The sequence below is a fragment of the Lissotriton vulgaris genome, chromosome 7, assembly GCF_964263255.1.
Source record: "Lissotriton vulgaris chromosome 7, aLisVul1.2, whole genome shotgun sequence".
NCBI lineage: Eukaryota > Metazoa > Chordata > Amphibia > Caudata > Salamandridae > Lissotriton > Lissotriton vulgaris.
In genome coordinates this window covers 1460460217-1460477289 of record NC_141695.1, presented here as the reverse complement: position 1 = coordinate 1460477289, position 17073 = coordinate 1460460217, and positions in this window count along the sequence as shown.

The following is a 17073-nucleotide window of genomic DNA, read 5'->3' as shown; positions in this document are numbered from 1 at the left end:
CCTTCAATCCAGCTGGCACAACCCTTTATGCAACAAACATAACGTAATGTCAGCTAATACATATATCATAAGGAAAAGCATGAATAACTCCATTGAGGTGATTGTGCCACCTAGGCAATGCATCATGGGAGCTGTAGTGCACATCATTTGCTTGCTGTACTGTGTGCTGATGGCCATGTCAAACATGTATGTACAACACTAACATGTCACTCATGCAGCAGTTACAACAATATTGTGCACAAACTTTCCCCATTTATGTACACTAAAGATATATATGTATTTCCACAGAGCACAGCACGCATGTGTCAGGACACGTGGTAGGCAAAGAGGCTACAGACAGTAAGGTGGTTATTGAGAATACTACCATCCCGTCAGCCCATCTCCCCAACTCCAACAGAGAGGAAAGCCATCATCTCCACACTGCCAGAGTCTGGGGACACAGATGAGGGACAGTTGACCACACAACATCCAAGAGCAAGACACCCCAAAGGTGCAGCGATCAAACGTCAACAGTCCACCCAGAGACTGCGTCAAATGACATGTCAAATGCGCAACCTGTGCATTGTGACCTGGAGAGGTCGATCATCTCCACACCGCACCTGCAGACAATGCAGAAACACACAGACAGTGAGCATTTGCCACTCATGCCACAGTTGCTGCAGAACCTGGAGAAATGGCATGAATGGTGGCTAGTGGTGTCCTAGTCTTAGGACACCCCCGCGCCGCACGGCCACCAGCTGCTGCGTGTGCCCCCTTCCTTGTGCCTCGCTGCCCGACTGCCGGCTCGTGACCACGCCCCCTCCTACGAGCGGCGTGGTCCGTGTTCAGCGCTCCTCTCCCTGTGCCCCCGGGGCACTGTGTAGACTCGTACTAGTGCTCTTTTGTGCTTATAATTGTTTTTCCGCCGTATTGCCTGTTGACCTGTTTTGTTGTTCATTGTTGCTGTTCCGCCGTATTGACTGTCTTTTTTCCCGCCTGTTGCCGCCCTCCCCGCTCCCCGCTTCCCGCCACCACCGCTGATCCCGCCCCATTTTTCCTTCTGTTCCCTCCCCGCTCCCGCCTCCCAGCTGCTCCGCCCACCCGCGCACTTCGCCTTATATGGCGACCGTGCGAACGCGCAGCGGTCACGAGCAGCGGGCGCGCCGATTGTGCGCCGAAGGCGCGCCAAAGGTAAGCCCGTCTACGCCCGTCCGCGCCTGGACCGCGCCCAGTGCCAGGACCCCTGGCCCACGAAGACCCCGACCGACCCGCCTGACGTACACCGCCGCCACCCTCTTCGCACTCAACACCGGCCGACTCCCAGGATGCCACCAAGCCACACCACGACGCACCCACGGACCCTTCAGCTGCCACGCCTGCAAGTTCACCTGCATCCGGACCTGCCTCGCACCAGCACCCGCCAAGTCGAAAACCAGCAGCACCCACCTCAAGTGCATCCTGCTCAACACCCGCTCCGTCCACAGACACGCCATCGAACTCTGGAACCTCCTAGACGCCACAGCCCCTGACGTTGCCTTCCTCACGGAGACCTGGATGAATGCCTCTTCAGCTCCCGACATCGCCATCGCCATCCCAGAGGGCTACAAGATCACCCGGAGGGATCGCACCGCCAACCAGATGGGAGGAGGCATCGCCATCGTCCACAGGAACACCATCCGTCTCACGACCAGCACCGACAACACCCTGACCACCGCCGAACACCTGCATTTCCAGATCCACACTGACCCGAACACCACCCTCAGAGGCACCCTGATCTACCGACCCCCGGGACCACGCACACAATTCAGCGAGGACATCGCCGACTTCGTCAGCCCGCATGCCCTCCCCTCCGCTGACTACATCCTCTTGGGGGACCTCAACTTCCACCTGGAGAACAACAACGACCGCAACACCAGCACCCTGCTCGACAACCTCGCCAATCTTGGACTCAAGCAGCCGGTGTCCACCCCCACCCACCTCGCCGGACACACACTCGACGCAGTCTTCTCATCCAGCACAGACATCGACTTCAGCCACGCCACAGAGCTTCAATGGACGGACCACAGCTGCGTCCACTTCACCTTCAAAAGAACGACGACCCACCACCACCAACAACAGGCTGCCCGCAGAAGCTGGAACAAGATCACAGCAGACCAGCTCGCCACCTCCTTGAGCCAGCACCCTCCTGCCAGCTCAGCGAACCCCAAACAGGCCGCCGACAACCTCACGAAGTGGATCAGCAACTGCGCGGACGAGCTCGCCCCGCTGAGGACCCCGCCCAGCAGACCCGGCAGCAATAAAGCCCCATGGTTCACCGACGAACTCAAGAGCTCCAAGAAGAACTGCCGAGCCCTCGAGAAAGTCTGGAGAAGGGAACCAACACCGGACAACAGGACCACCTTCAAGCTGGCCACCCGGAAGCACCACCAGCTGATCCGCACCACCAAGAAAACTGCATTCAAGGACCGGCTGGACAACAACGCACACAACTGCAAGGAACTCTTCAACATCGTGAAAGAGCTATCCAACCCCAGCGCAGGAAACAACGACATCACCCCATCGCAAGACCTCTGCAACTCCCTCGCCTCATACTTCCACAACAAGATCGCGGACATACACAACAGCTTCAACAACCTACCAACGCACACCATGACCGAACAACCACCCCCCACCACCACCCTCCACGCCTGGACCCCGATCAGCACCGAAGACACCATCCGCACGATGAACTCCATCCACTCCGGATCGCCGACCGACCCCTGCCCTCACCACATCTTCAACAAGGCCGACGCTGTCATCGCACCCCACCTACGAGACATCATCAACACATCCTTCGACACCGCCACCTTCCCTGAGAGCTGGAAGCACGCCGAACTCAGCGCTCTACTCAAGAAACCCACAGCGGACCCCACCGAACTCAAGAATTACTGCCCCATCTCGCTCCTCCCGTTTCCAGCCAAAGTCATCGAAAAGACCGTCAACAAGCAGATGGCCGCCTTCCTCGAGACGAATGGATCCCTCGACCCCTCACAGTCTGGCTTCCGAGCCAACCACAGCACCGAGACCGCCCTCATCGCCGCCACCGATGACATCCGAGCCCTGATGGACAACGGAGAAACAGCGGCCCTCATCCTCCTAGACCTCTCCGCGGCATTCGACACTGTCTGCCACCACACCCTAGTACAGCGCCTCAGCAACATCGGAATCCAGGACAAGGCGCTGGAATGGATCATCTCCTTCCTCGACGGAAGAACACAGAGAGTCCGCCTACCACCGTACAAGTCAGAGGCCACCGAAGTCATCTGCGGCGTCCCTCAAGGATCCTCGCTGAGCCCTACTCTCTTCAACGTCTACATGAGCCCCCTCGCGGCCATCGCACGCCAACACAACCTCAGCATAATCTCCTACGCCGACGACACCCAGCTGATCCTCTCCCTGACCAACGACCCCGCCGCCGCCAGAGCCAACCTGCACGAAGGGATGAAAGAGGTAGCCGAGTGGATGACGACCAGCCGCCTGAAACTGAACTCAGACAAGACGGAGGTCCTCATCCTGGGCTCTTCACCCTCCGCCTGGGACGACTCCTGGTGGCCTCCCGCCCTGGGCACCGCACCCAAACCGACAGACCATGCACGCAACCTGGGCTTCATCCTGGACTCCTCCCTCTCCATGACCAGGCAAGTCAACAACGTCTCCTCGGCGTGCTTCAACATCCTACGCATGCTACGGAAGATCTTCTGGTGGATCCCCACCGAGACCAGGAAGACCGCCACCCAGGCCCTCGTCACTAGCCGACTGGACTACGGCAACGCCCTCTACGCCGGTACCACCCCAAAGCTCCAGAAGAGACTCCAGCGGATCCAGAACGCCACAGCCAGACTCATCCTCGACATCCCACGAACCAGCCACATCTCCGGACATCTGAGAGACCTACACTGGCTCCCCGTCAACAAAAGAATCACCTTCCGCCTCCTCACCCATGCACACAAAGCCCTGCACGACCAAGGCCCGAGCTACCTCAACAGCCGAATCAACTTCTACGCTCCCAAACGCCACCTCCGATCAGCCAACCACGCCCTCACCGCCGTCCCCCGCATCCGAAGAGCAACTACAGGAGGAAGGTCCTTCTCCTACCTGGCCGCCAAGACCTGGAACTCCCTCCCGACCGACCTGCGCCTGACCCAAGACCACCTCTCCTTCAGGAAGAAGCTGAAGACCTGGCTGTTCGAGCAGTAGCGGCACCCCCCCCCCCCACCCCCAGCGCCTTGAGACCCTACGGGTATGTAGTGCGCTCTATAAATGTCTTTGATTGATAGTAGAAATGGAGAGGGAGCACCAGGTCCAGAGGTAGAGGTAGTACATAGCAAGGTTCGAAATCTTCATCCAGACCATCATCCGGCTGGCAGCTGCAACTATAACACTGGCAAGGGGGACTGTTAATAGACAGACCAACATGGTGCACTGCTGTCAAGATGTTGCCCGTGGGCTAGTGCAGGTCCCCACGCATTGGAGAATATCCAGACCACCAATCTCTGCATCCCCTACATCCCAGGCCCCACCAGACAGCAAGGAGGCCTCTAGCCTTAGTGGCATACCCCTTCACAAGCCATGCAGTACCAGGCGTTCACTGCGCCACATGTCTGGCAACGACTCGACAGTCCCACAACCTAATGCTACTGACAAAGCACCAAACCCCCCTAGAGACCGCAAAAAGTGACTCTATATACTCAGTGGAATGAGTTGCCTTTATTTTGTTTTCCCTTCTTTACATTATTGTTATTCTTTCAATAATGTATCATCCACAAGGTTGCAGTTGATACTTCCTCGCAACAATGTTTTATCCACCTAAATAAAAGTTGGTCACTCAGCTGTACACTAAGCACTTCCATCATGTGTGATGTCTCTTTTCTAGGATGTTTTAGAATCCCTTACCTCAGTTATAGTTGTTGGTTAAGTCTCTGAGTCATGCACGTCCCTCTGCTGCACTTGACCCTCCTGCTGCACCTGCAGTGGTGGTAACTCCTCATCAATGTCGGGCACAGGCTCTATGAGGATGTTGTGCAAACCCTTCCTTTTGTGATATTGTGCAGTATGGCACATATGGCAATGATCTTCCAGCAAGTATCCGGTCTGTACAGAAGTGCCCTGCCGGTCTTGTGGAGGCAGCGAAAGTGAGACTTCAGGATCCCAAAGGTCCTCTAAATGATGTAGCGTGTTGTCCTGTGTACCCTGTTGTACTGTCTTTCACTTCTTGTTTGTGGAGTCAGGTACAGTGTGAAGATCCAGGGACCTAAGACATATGCACTGTCACCATAAGGGCTTAAGAAGGTACCACCATTAGGTCACATTAGACACACCGAATGCATTGAGTCTGCAATCCTTTTACCTAGTAGGATGCCATTGCAAAATTCACCCTGTGTCAGTCGGGTATGTAGTCCAATGGGGCGGAACATGAATAAGTCATAGATGCTACTTGGGAATCTGGCCACAAGGTCCTTATATGATACAGGAGGCATCATACACTACCTGCACATTAAGAAAGTGTGAGCTTTTTCTGTTGCTGTATATCGACTCATTTGCAGAATTGAGGCATATGGCTATATGTGCATCTTCAACAAGGTCAATAAAATATTGGAACTGCTCTAGCCTGTAGAATGTCAGTTTGGTTTGTTGAAACAATTTGGGGTATTGCGGAATTATATATATTGGTTGACTTTCCTCACCATGATGTCCTGGAATATGGAAAGGAACCTGGACAGGACACTTTGTGACACCCCCCTGCCACTGCTATGACCCCCTTGTAACTGACAGAGGGTAAGAGGTGTAAGCAACACTTTACCTGCACATGTGGTGGAATTGCGTTGTGGGCCTGTAGCTGACGTTGTAACTCAGCAATTAAATCAAGTACTCCCTGACTACTGATTCTGTGCCTCTCATGGATCTCCTCCTCTGTCTGTCCAAACAGGGTGAACCTCATTCTAAATATCCTCTCATGTCTCCACCTCCTTCTCTGTCTCACTGCTAAAATCTTCATTCTCCTTGACAAAATGTACAGGGCCACCATTCTGAAAGAGCCTGATGCATTTTGGGTGCCTTTTTATAGTTTGCACTTGGTTATCACCTGATCCAATCAATGGAAATTGCATTTCCTAAAAGGCATTTTACCACTAGTCGCAATTAGGAAATCCGTTGTACAGGCACTTTGCAATTCGCCTTTAGGAAATCGTTATTTGCAATTTTTATTTTGTGTTTTCCAAAATGCGATTTCTATATGCTAGAAATCCATTCTGCACCACCGCAAACATCTTTCGTACATATGGAAATGGCATTCTGCATTTCCTGACTGTCCAAAATAGCGGTTTACACCGTTAAGAAATGACAGTGCCTTCATTCATATAGACTTTAATGTGTAATGATTCATTGTACTTTTAAGATGTAAAATAGTCCCTAATGCATTGAAATACAAGCACTCTATAGATGACAGAATGAGTCATAAAACAGTCAATAGCATGAAGTGAGAGGGAAGCCCTCATCCAGGGATTGCCAAAGTGCACTCTGTGTACATTATGGAGAGTTAGCAACAATGGATGTAACACACATCAGCATTTTTAAGGCAGACATAAAATGGTCCTTTTTCAATAAGTGATACAAACGTTCTCAGTTTATAGTGATAATGCTTTCGTGTTAATTTTCTGTTCAGAGGGACAGATGGCTTTCAATAACAGCTACATCAGTATTGTCCACTGCCACGGCAGTATTAATCCATGCTAATTGTACGAATTAACACATTGACTCAGGCTTTTAGAAAAAAATTGTTTGGCAATATATCAACCTAGCAATGATAGGCTTGCCAAGTGTTTTCTTCAGCTGTCCCACTCCTCCTGCATTATTTCACACTACAGGAAGACCTTGCCAACTAGGTCAGAATAGGAGAGAAACAATGTCCCTAAACAGGAAGTACTGCTGGGGATAAGGCTCTGATAGAGCGCGCAGGTCACCCGAGTCACCAGTTTACCAATTTCCACGCACTGGGCCCTGGCGTGCATATAATGACTGAGTTTGCGTGAACAGGGTGAGTCTTACACGCTACTATGAGTAATTTGGGAGGTGATTCTTTCACCACTACTAGTTCATGTACCTGACCTACCACAGGCACATTTCTCCTGATGGATCAGGAGCTATCAGTGGACAGGTGATAAGATTCTTAGAAATACCTTATACATTTAGTACATTTAATAACACTTTATGGTGTATAATGACCACAGACACCTGGAGGGTTTTCAAAGCTTTATATAGAGTAAGTTTAGAATGAATATGCCATGAGTATGAGGCAAATACAGATTAGTACATCAATAATCAAGATTAAAATCACAATGTAACTATGGATGAGGGCAAGTACCATAGAGTACTAGGGAACACTAAAGGGTATGAGTTCTAGGGAACATGCTAGTCAGTATGAGTTTAAACTAAGGCAGGGTAAGTGAGTAGGGCCTAAATGTGCATTAATAACCTTATACTAATTCCTAATCTTACGCTATCTTTACTAAACCTTATGGCAAACGTACTAAAGGAAAAGAAAAATGGAACAAGCTGTATAAGCGGTCAGTTTCAATAATATCCTATAGGTAGGGAAAGAAGTGGAACATCACTAATAAACAATTGCATAATATTCACTTTCCAAAGATTATAGGGAAAATATCACAGGCAAGAGTGCTTTATTAAGAAGAGGAAAGGTAAGAGTATAGTTTAGACGGACACCCACAAGTATATTTACCTAGGACAGGAATGAAGACCAACCCTGGCCACGGGTCAGCTTTGGGAAGAAGGCGAGGACAGGGACCCTCAAGGACTCAGAATGCCAGTAGGCGAGCAGGTACAACTCATGGACAGTCAGGACAGGATAACCCTCAGGTTTTGGGTCAGGACTGGGGTCATCAAAGGGCACGACCAACACCTGCAGCTTCGGATGCAACGCCTGCGTTACTCCCTCTCTGCACGGAATCCGCCAGTAACCCCGATTGGGTTTTCGAATCTCCCAGCAAAGTGCTTCGCCAGCACTTAAGACTATTTCCACCCCTTGGAGTTTGTGGAAAATACGGACAGAGTGCTCCGCAGCGCTCTGTATCAGTCACCTATAGAGTTCGTAGGGTCAGTGACAGGTCAGCTACTCGGACAAGTCGGACAACTTTTCTAACTAAACTAGGCTAGTTATACTCTATTTGGACCCCCAGACCACCCACAAATGTTGCAAGTGACAAGGTCCCATCTTTCGATTGGTCAAGAGAGGTGGTTAGGTCATAGTCACTTCCTAAATTCTGCGTTCCCATGTTTAATATTCAAATGACAGTACCCACCCCTTACATTCCTGTTCCCAGGCATACGTGTAGAAGAGGACAATAGAGCATACAGTAGAAAGAAACAAATGTTGCATTTCAGGTGAAATTCAGCTTCTCCTCTCTGGGCCATGAGGCAGGTTCCCAGGAGCATCTCAGCTTCGGTAGCCAGCTGGCTGAGTTCCACTGAGGCAAGGCCCGGTCCTCATATCACGTGATCGCGTCCACATAGGCTTCTAAGATGGCGCAGCTCCCCAACTCCCAGGCCCCCATTTACGCGGTACATGAAAAGTAAGCGAAAACAAATTAGAAACACAGAAAAAAATGATTACACTGTATACCATGAAAAACTTCACTGCATCCCTTACTTTATAATATCCATGGCATTAAAGGTTAATGCGGCAAAACCAGATATGCAGAAGCAGCATGAGCCAGCAGAGAGCATGGTTAAAGACAAGCGGCCATATTTAGCAGTAATGCGCATGAGCGAAAACATCCCTCCAAATTGCGAGTGCGTCACATCACGTGGGTATGACCGACGCATGCGCAGACTGGATTTCTGCGAAGCGGCGATTCAGTAGTGCAAGCATCATTACGATTAATAAAACACAGATGCGAGCTTCACTCGGGCACCCGCGTGTACTGAAAAAGGTGAATTTTAAGACGGACAGGATTGGTTAATACTTATTAAAGGTGAGACGAGGTTCATGAATGAGAGCAAGTCGCTTTACGTGCGAATCCTTGCTCCATCAATCCCCTCTTTGATGATATTTACTATCATCACTATAAATGGAAACAGAGGTCAGAATAGGAGAGAAACAATGTCCCTAAACAGGAAGTACTGCTGGGGATAAGGCTCGACAAGCCCAGCTCACCTAGCACCTATGTTTAGGAACATGCATCTGCCAATCCCTGCTGTGCTGATATCTCTTTTAAGTGTACACTGTTCTTTGAGCCTTACTACTTAACACTCTTTTCATCCAACACCAGGAGGACTACAATAAGAATCTTTAGGTGTTCAAATCATATACATGCTTACCCCTGCATGCCTTTTAGAGTACATATAACTTTTCCTTCCTCTTCTGCAGGGCCTTTGTTCTGAAATATGTGAGGTGCCATACAGATTTAATCATAATGGAGCGAAAAAGAAATGAAGGATGTGTGGTAATCTCATTGCTGATCAACAGCTTCCCAGATAACTGATCTGGGCTTTCAGTCTATCCAGGTAATAAAGCCACAACTGTTTTGACACATACCCAAAGGAATACCTCAACTGCTGAGTTACCTGATGTCTAAACTTAGACTTTAGGTCTAAATTTGGACTTCAGACCTAAACTTAGAAGTTAGGTCTAAACTTAGTCTCTAGGTGTAAAGTTAGACTTTAGGTCTAAACTTAGACTACAGGTTTAAATTTAGGGGCATATTTACAAGCCCTGTGCACCGCCAGAATGTTACTTTTGTGATGTTCTGGTGATGCACTTGGCTTTGCCTTTTCATGGTCCTTAGATATGGAGTAAGGCAAAGCACTTCAAGTCGCTGCCTTGACTTTCTCTGTGGCAGAGAGGCCTTCCATGAGTGTTGTTGTGGATCACCTATGGACTTTGACGCTGCCCCAAATTTACAATATCTTGTAAACCTGGGGCAGTACAAAAACCGTGTGCCTCCCTAGATCAGATGTAACAAGGAGACATGTTTACATTTCTATTTGTTATTCCTCTTTCCAGTTGTGTTGTATTGTGCAGCACACATGGAACGAGGAAACTGCCCGCACGATTGTTTTTGTGCAGGAAGGTCTCCTTACTTCACAAAAACAATCCTGCCAACAACACAGACACCTTTGCACCATGGTGCAAGGGTACCTGCATTGGCCCTCAACTGCAAATTCTGCGCAGGCAAAAAGGACAGGAATGTACCATATCTTGTAAATGCAATGCATTCCTGCCTTTTGGAATTGGCGAAGAGCAGCGCACCAAAATGACTTGCAGTGCTGCCCCATGCCAATTCTTTATAAATATGCCCCTTAGACGTTAGGTGTAAAGTTAGACATAAGGAACTTAGACTTCAGGTCTAAAATTAGACTACAGTCTAAAGTTTAGGTCTAAATTTAGACGTCAGGTCTAAAGTTACAGTTGTGAATCAAGCCTTAAGTTTAGACCTGAAGTTTGACTTCAGACCGGAAGTCTAACTTTAGACCTGAAGTCCAAGTTTAGACCTGAACTCTAAGTTTAGACCTGAAGTCTAAGTTTAGACCTGAAGTCTCAGTTTAGACTTCAAGTCTAATACGAGACTTTAAGTCTAAACTCAGGTCCAAGTATAGACTTCAGATCTAAACTTGAACATCAGGTCTAAATTTACCTTCGCAAAACAAGCCCTCTGTGGGTATATTTAGGGTTACCAGAGACAGACATTATTTGGATTGTCCTCCATTAATAACTTTGTGCCGGTTTGAGGAAACTCCACAAAACTTTCCAGACCTATTGTTTTTTGACACTGGCGGAGGATGCAATGTTTTGCCGTGATTGGTGAAGGGGGAGCAAAGATAAAAGGGGGATCTCAAAACATGCTTGGGCTCCAATGCACTCCACTCTCCGCGACGCCATTGTACACCATTCAATTCTACCCAACTGTACAGTATGCTATTCTACACTACTCAACTCCACTCTACACCACTCCACCCTAAGCCCACTCCACTGTATGCTATTCCACTCTACACCACTACACCACTACACTCTAACACACTCCACTTTATGCACTACACTCTACACCCCTCCACTGTACGCTATTCCACTCTACGCCACTCCACTGTATCCCACTCCAGTCTATGCAACTCCACGCCACTCTAATATTTATTATTCCACTCTATGCAACTCCATGCAACACCAATCCAGTCTACACCACTCCACTGTAAGCCACTCCGCTGCACCCCACTCCATTCTACGCTAATCTATTATTAAATCTTACACTGTATGCAACTGCACTCTACGCCATTATGCTTTACACTATTCCACTCTATGCCACTCCACTCTATCCAAATTCACTCTATATCACACCACCCCACACCACTGAATGGTATTCCACTGTACGCTGCTTTACAGTACAATACAACACTGTATGCTACTCCACTCAATGTTTTTCCACTCCACTCTATGCTATTCCACTTTATGCCACCCATTCTAAGCCAGTACACTGTACGGCACTCCACTGTACACTACTCCACTGTATGCCACTCCACTCTATTCTATTTCACTGTATGGCACTCCACTAAACTTTACTACACTACACGCCGCTCCAGTTTACAACACTGCACTCCACCCCACGCCACTCTATGCTATTGTATTGTACTTCACTTCATTCTATGCCACTAGACCCTACATTATTAAGCTGTATATACTCCACTCTGGGCCTCTACACTTTTTGACTATCCAGTCTACAACACTCCACTGTACAGCACTTCACTCTACGCTACTCCACTCTATGCTATTCTGCTATATGCCACTCCACTCTACACCACTACACCAAATGCCATTCAACTCACCACACCACGCCACTCCACTCTACCCTACTCCACTATATGCCGCTCCATTCTATAGCACTATGCTCTACTCCACTGAACATTATGCTATTTCACTCTATGCCATGCTATCTATGTTTTTATTTTTTATTGAATATGTATATATATATATATTTTTTTTTTCTCAAACAATTGCCGAAGCTTCTCAAGATGCACTCGACAGTGCATCTGCCATTCGGCCTCACGGTTCAGCCCGCCCCAGCCATCCAAGTTCGTTTTGCTGCCTGACACGTTTCTGTGGCCAACGTACCACTTCATCAGAGGCATTTCTCCTGTACGCATTGGAGCGCTCATTGTACTGCATGCTGATTGGTTAAAAATCCCCTTGGGTTTTAACAACGTATTCGATTTCTTCATACAGCAGGCTGGGATGTGTAGTCACATCGAGCTTTTATTAAACACCTGTAGTAAGTTCCAATGCGAACAGATTTAAGAGAGTCAGTTAGAATCCTTAGTAGATCTGGATGTGATGGGAGCAGGCACTTTTCATCAAGACGCACTGTGCTGGAAACCGGAGCAGGAAGGTTCCTCTCCCTCAGCCTCGCATTCCTTCGAGATGGTGCATCTTGCACGGGACGGCACCCGTGTCATAATTTTCTCAAACAATCGCCGAAGCTTCTCAAGATGCACTCGACAGTGCGTCTGCCATTCGGCATCACGGTTCAGCCCGCCCCAGCCATCCAAGTTCGTTGTGCTGCCTGACGTGTTTCTGTGGCCAACATACCACTTCATCAGAGGCATTTCTCCTGTATGCATTGGAGCACTCTTTGTACTGCATGCTGATTGGTTGAAAATCCCCTTGGGTTCAACAACGTATTCGATTTTTTCATACAGCATGCTGGGGTGTGTAGTCACATCGAGCTTTTATTAAACACCTATAGTAGGTTCCAATGCGAACAGATTTAAGAGAGTCAGTTAGAATCCTTAGTAGGATCTGGATGTGATGGGAGCAGGCACTTTTCATCAAGACGCACTGTGCTGGAAACCGGAGCAGGAAGGTTCCTCTCCCTCAGCCTCTCATTCCTTCGAGATGGTGCATCTTGCATGGGACAGCACCCGTGTCATAATTTTCTCAAACAATCACGAAGCTTCTCAAGATGCACTCGACAGTGCGTCTGCCATTCGGCATCACGGTTCAGCCCGAGTCATCCAAGTTCGTTGTGCTGCCTGGCGCGTTTCTGTGGCCAAAGTACCACTTCATCAGAGGCATTTCTCCTGTACGCATTGGAGCACTCTTTGTACTGCATGCTGATTGGTTGAAAATCCCCTTGGGTTCAACAACGTATTCGATTTCTTCATACAGCATGCTGGATATATATATATTCACTGAAAAAACCATAGGTTATAGTTAGCTGGACATTTCACTCATACAAAACCACTAAAATTCCTCTGTTATAGTTAGTTGTACTTACTATAACTTGCAAGCCTGCAATCCACTACTGATGAAGTCACATATTCATGACATGGTCAGTGACATGACTGATGACATCACTGATGACATCCTCCAGTGAATGTGGTTTGGTTCAATATTTAAATATATATTATATATATAGCAATCTGCATTGAAGAATGAGTGGAAGTATCTGGATGAAGGATTTACTAGCAGTGTGATTGACAGTTTAAGTGACTAATTTAAAGTGTGTCACTAAATATATGGGATAGTGATTAAATTGTGTGAATATCTGTACCACTCTGTCTCTTGTTGTGTAAACTACTGCATACGTTGGCTAGTAGCTATGTGAAAGTCTATATTAGTTATTGATTAGTTAAGTGAATATTTGTATAGGAGAGTACATGTGTGTGTGTGTGTTTGGGTGGAAAGTGTGTGACTGTCCAAAGATGTGTAAAAAGGGGATTTAGTAGGTATATGAGGTTAAGACTGCATGTGTAAACAGTTGTTTGGGTAAGAGAATATTTTTATGGGTGTAGTGATGAGTAAATATATTTCTCAATGATACATGTCCAACAAAGTAGAAATATAAAAGGCAGTGTATGTGACAGTTGTTGCATATAAATAAGTATACATAAGACTCAGTGATTGTATGAGTGACTGTATGGATAACTATACTTGTAATAGTGATTTTATAACACACTAAGTATGAGTTACTATCTATAAGAATAAAGTGGTGTTTTTATAAGTGTGTAGCTGAGTAAATGTAAGTATGATCAATTGTTTGTATAAGTAAGTCGGATGACTCTATATGTGAATAGGATGTATGCTGGAGTGTAATGTTGATGTAGGTGTATAAATATATTTGATAGTATTCTATTGATCTTTGTCAGCATGTATAAGTAAATCTATAGGTAACTGTTTAGATGTGTGTGTAGATCTAGGAATTACTGAGTGGGTTTTTAGAAAATTGTATTGGTGTGTCAATGGTTTCAAATATGGAACGCCATATTTTATAATGAGTGTTGAAAGGTTATACTAGTGTATGATGAGGTGTATCAGATTATCATGTGGATGATGTCATCAGTGATGTCATCAGTGATGTTACTGACCATGTTTGAATGATGTAATATGTGACATCATCAGCGGTGGATTGCGGGTGCACAAGTTATAGTTAGTACAACTAACTACAATGGAGGAATTTCAATGGTTTTGTACGAGTGAAATGTCCAGCTAACTATAACACCCCTAAAACCTATGTTTTTTTCAGTGAATTTCTAAGGTTTTTTAAATGCTAATTCCTAACTATAACATGTCTGAAACCTATGGTTTTTCAGTGAAATTCAAAGGTTTTGTGAAGGACAATTTTTAAATGTATTAATTGTTATATTAATTTTTTTAATACTGATTTACTCCAATTTTTTAAACTATTTATTTTTAGATATTTTATTTTTTAAATGACATAATTACTTTAAACATTACATTACAAAATATACTTTCTCAGAATGAATTACTTTAGTTTAAATACTTTGCAAATAGTCAATAGACTTTTAAGTACAGTAGTTAAAGTTATTGCAATGGGCAACACAATTTCAAACACAATGCAAAATTGAGCTCAATGGGAATTTCTAGTTAAATGCAATTAGTTACTTTATGATTACTTTTCTACTCACAGGACTGGATCCTAGATTCAGTCCTGAGACATCTCCTGTAAACAGTTGAGTAAAAGCGTTTTGGTTACCATAGTGATTTTAAGGAATATTTTTGTATTTTAAAAGTTGACACAAAAACTTTTCCACATAGAATCACCAATGTTATCCTATGGGAGGAAATTCAATTAGCAGGTAAGTAGTGTTGTTGTTACTTTTTCTTACTCAGTGGTGGATCCTGGATCCAGCACTGGTGCATCTCCTGTAAACAGTTGAAAGAATGCGTTTAAGTCATACAGGTGATTTTTAAGGAATATTTGTAGTTTGTGAAAATCGACACTTAGAAATTTTTCTGGTGGAAACCAGACAATGGATTCCTATTGAAGCAAATACAAGTTATTGGTAAGAACGGTTAGAATTACTTTTCAGGGTCAGGGCTGGGCTAAAAGATTGGTTCTCTCCTGATAACAGGTGAGTAAATCGGAATTCGTTGTTCGGATGATTTTAGGTGAATATTTTTAAGTTCTAAAACTCCACACTTAGAAGGATTTCCAAGTGAAACCAGTCAATGTGAGCCTATGGAAGGAAATTCAAGTTACTGGTAAATAAGATTAGAATTACTTTTAAGGATCAGTACTGGGCTCAAAGATGAAGCACTGAGGTCTCTCCTGATAACAGGTGAGTAAATCGGAATTTGTAGTTCGACTGATTTTAGAGGAATATTTATAAGTTTCAAAAATGGACACTTAGAAACTTTTTATTTATTTATTTAAGAGTTTTATATAGCGCTGGCCAGACCCGAAGGCATCGGAGCGCTTTACAATATTTGTCAAATGACTGTTGGGAATACATAGAATTGTAACAGTAAACACAGAATAGTTCACATGGCATTCGAATGTAGAGTGATAGTAGTCATAGTCTAATGGGGTGGGCAAGGGTGTGGTTCAAGGGGAGTGGGCTTGACAGAGTTTGTTCTTATCCAAGTGATTTAATCTCAGTAAGGTGTGGTTCGGTTGTATGGGACCTTTGTCAGGTCATGAGTGGTCTATTGAGGAAGAGCACTTTGAGTTGGCTTTTGAATTTTTTAAAGGAAGAGTTAGTCCTGATGTGTACTGGAATGGCATTCCAGATTTTCTGTGCATTTCCAGAGAAAGAGCGGGATAAGGATTTTTGTTTGCGGGTTTTGGGGGGGATGAGGAGAAGAGTGTTGGTGCTCCTGAGATTTCTTGTCTGCCCTGCTTTCTTGAGTTTGGCAGCTAGATAGACAGGTTTGCCAGTGTGCAGAGCTTTGTGAGTGAGACAAGTAGTTCTGAAGTTAGCGCACATTTCTATGGGGAGTCAGTTTAGCTCTTTGAGAGCAGGGGAGATGTGTTCAAATTTCTTTACTCCATTCACCATTCTAGCTGCTGCATTTAGTGTTGATCTGAGAGGATCAAGGTGCGTTTTTGCCATACCTGTGAGGGTGGCGTTCCCGTAGTCGAATCTGGATAGCAGGAGGGATTGAGTGGCTTGCTTGAGGTCTTCTGGAGGGATGAAGGGTTTTATTTTGTTCAGTAGTTTTAAATTGAAGAAAGCATATCTTGGGGTTGTTCTTGATGTGTTTGACCATGTCAAGGTTAGGGCTTAGGGTGATTCCCAGCGATTTCACAGAGTCTGCTGGGATGAGGGTGCAGTTGAGAGTGTCAATAGACTTTATCCATTCCATGATTTGGGGGGACTTCTCTTTGTTGGCTATGAGGAGGATTTCCGTTTTGTCTTGGTTGAGTTTCAGATGGTTTTGGGACAGCCATTATTGGACTTCTATTAGGGTGTCATTGAGTCTTTGTATGTCTGCTGTGGTTGAGGTTTCAAGGTATATGTGGGTGTCATCTGCATAGAGGTGGAAGGGTATGTTGGCTTTTTGAGGATAGCGGAGAGTGGCTCTATGTAAATGTTGAACAGTGCGGGGGAGAGAACTGATCCTTGTGGAATGCCTCTGTTTATGAGGTGTAGATCAGACATGAAGTTTCTGATTTTTATTCTTTGGGAGCAGTTTTGCAGGAAGGAGGTGAACTATTGTAGGACCACCCCTTCTGCTCCTACCCGTTCTCGGAGTACGTTTCTATTTCTATTTAGGGGGTTTTGTAAAGCGCATGGTGACGCACAGCGGCG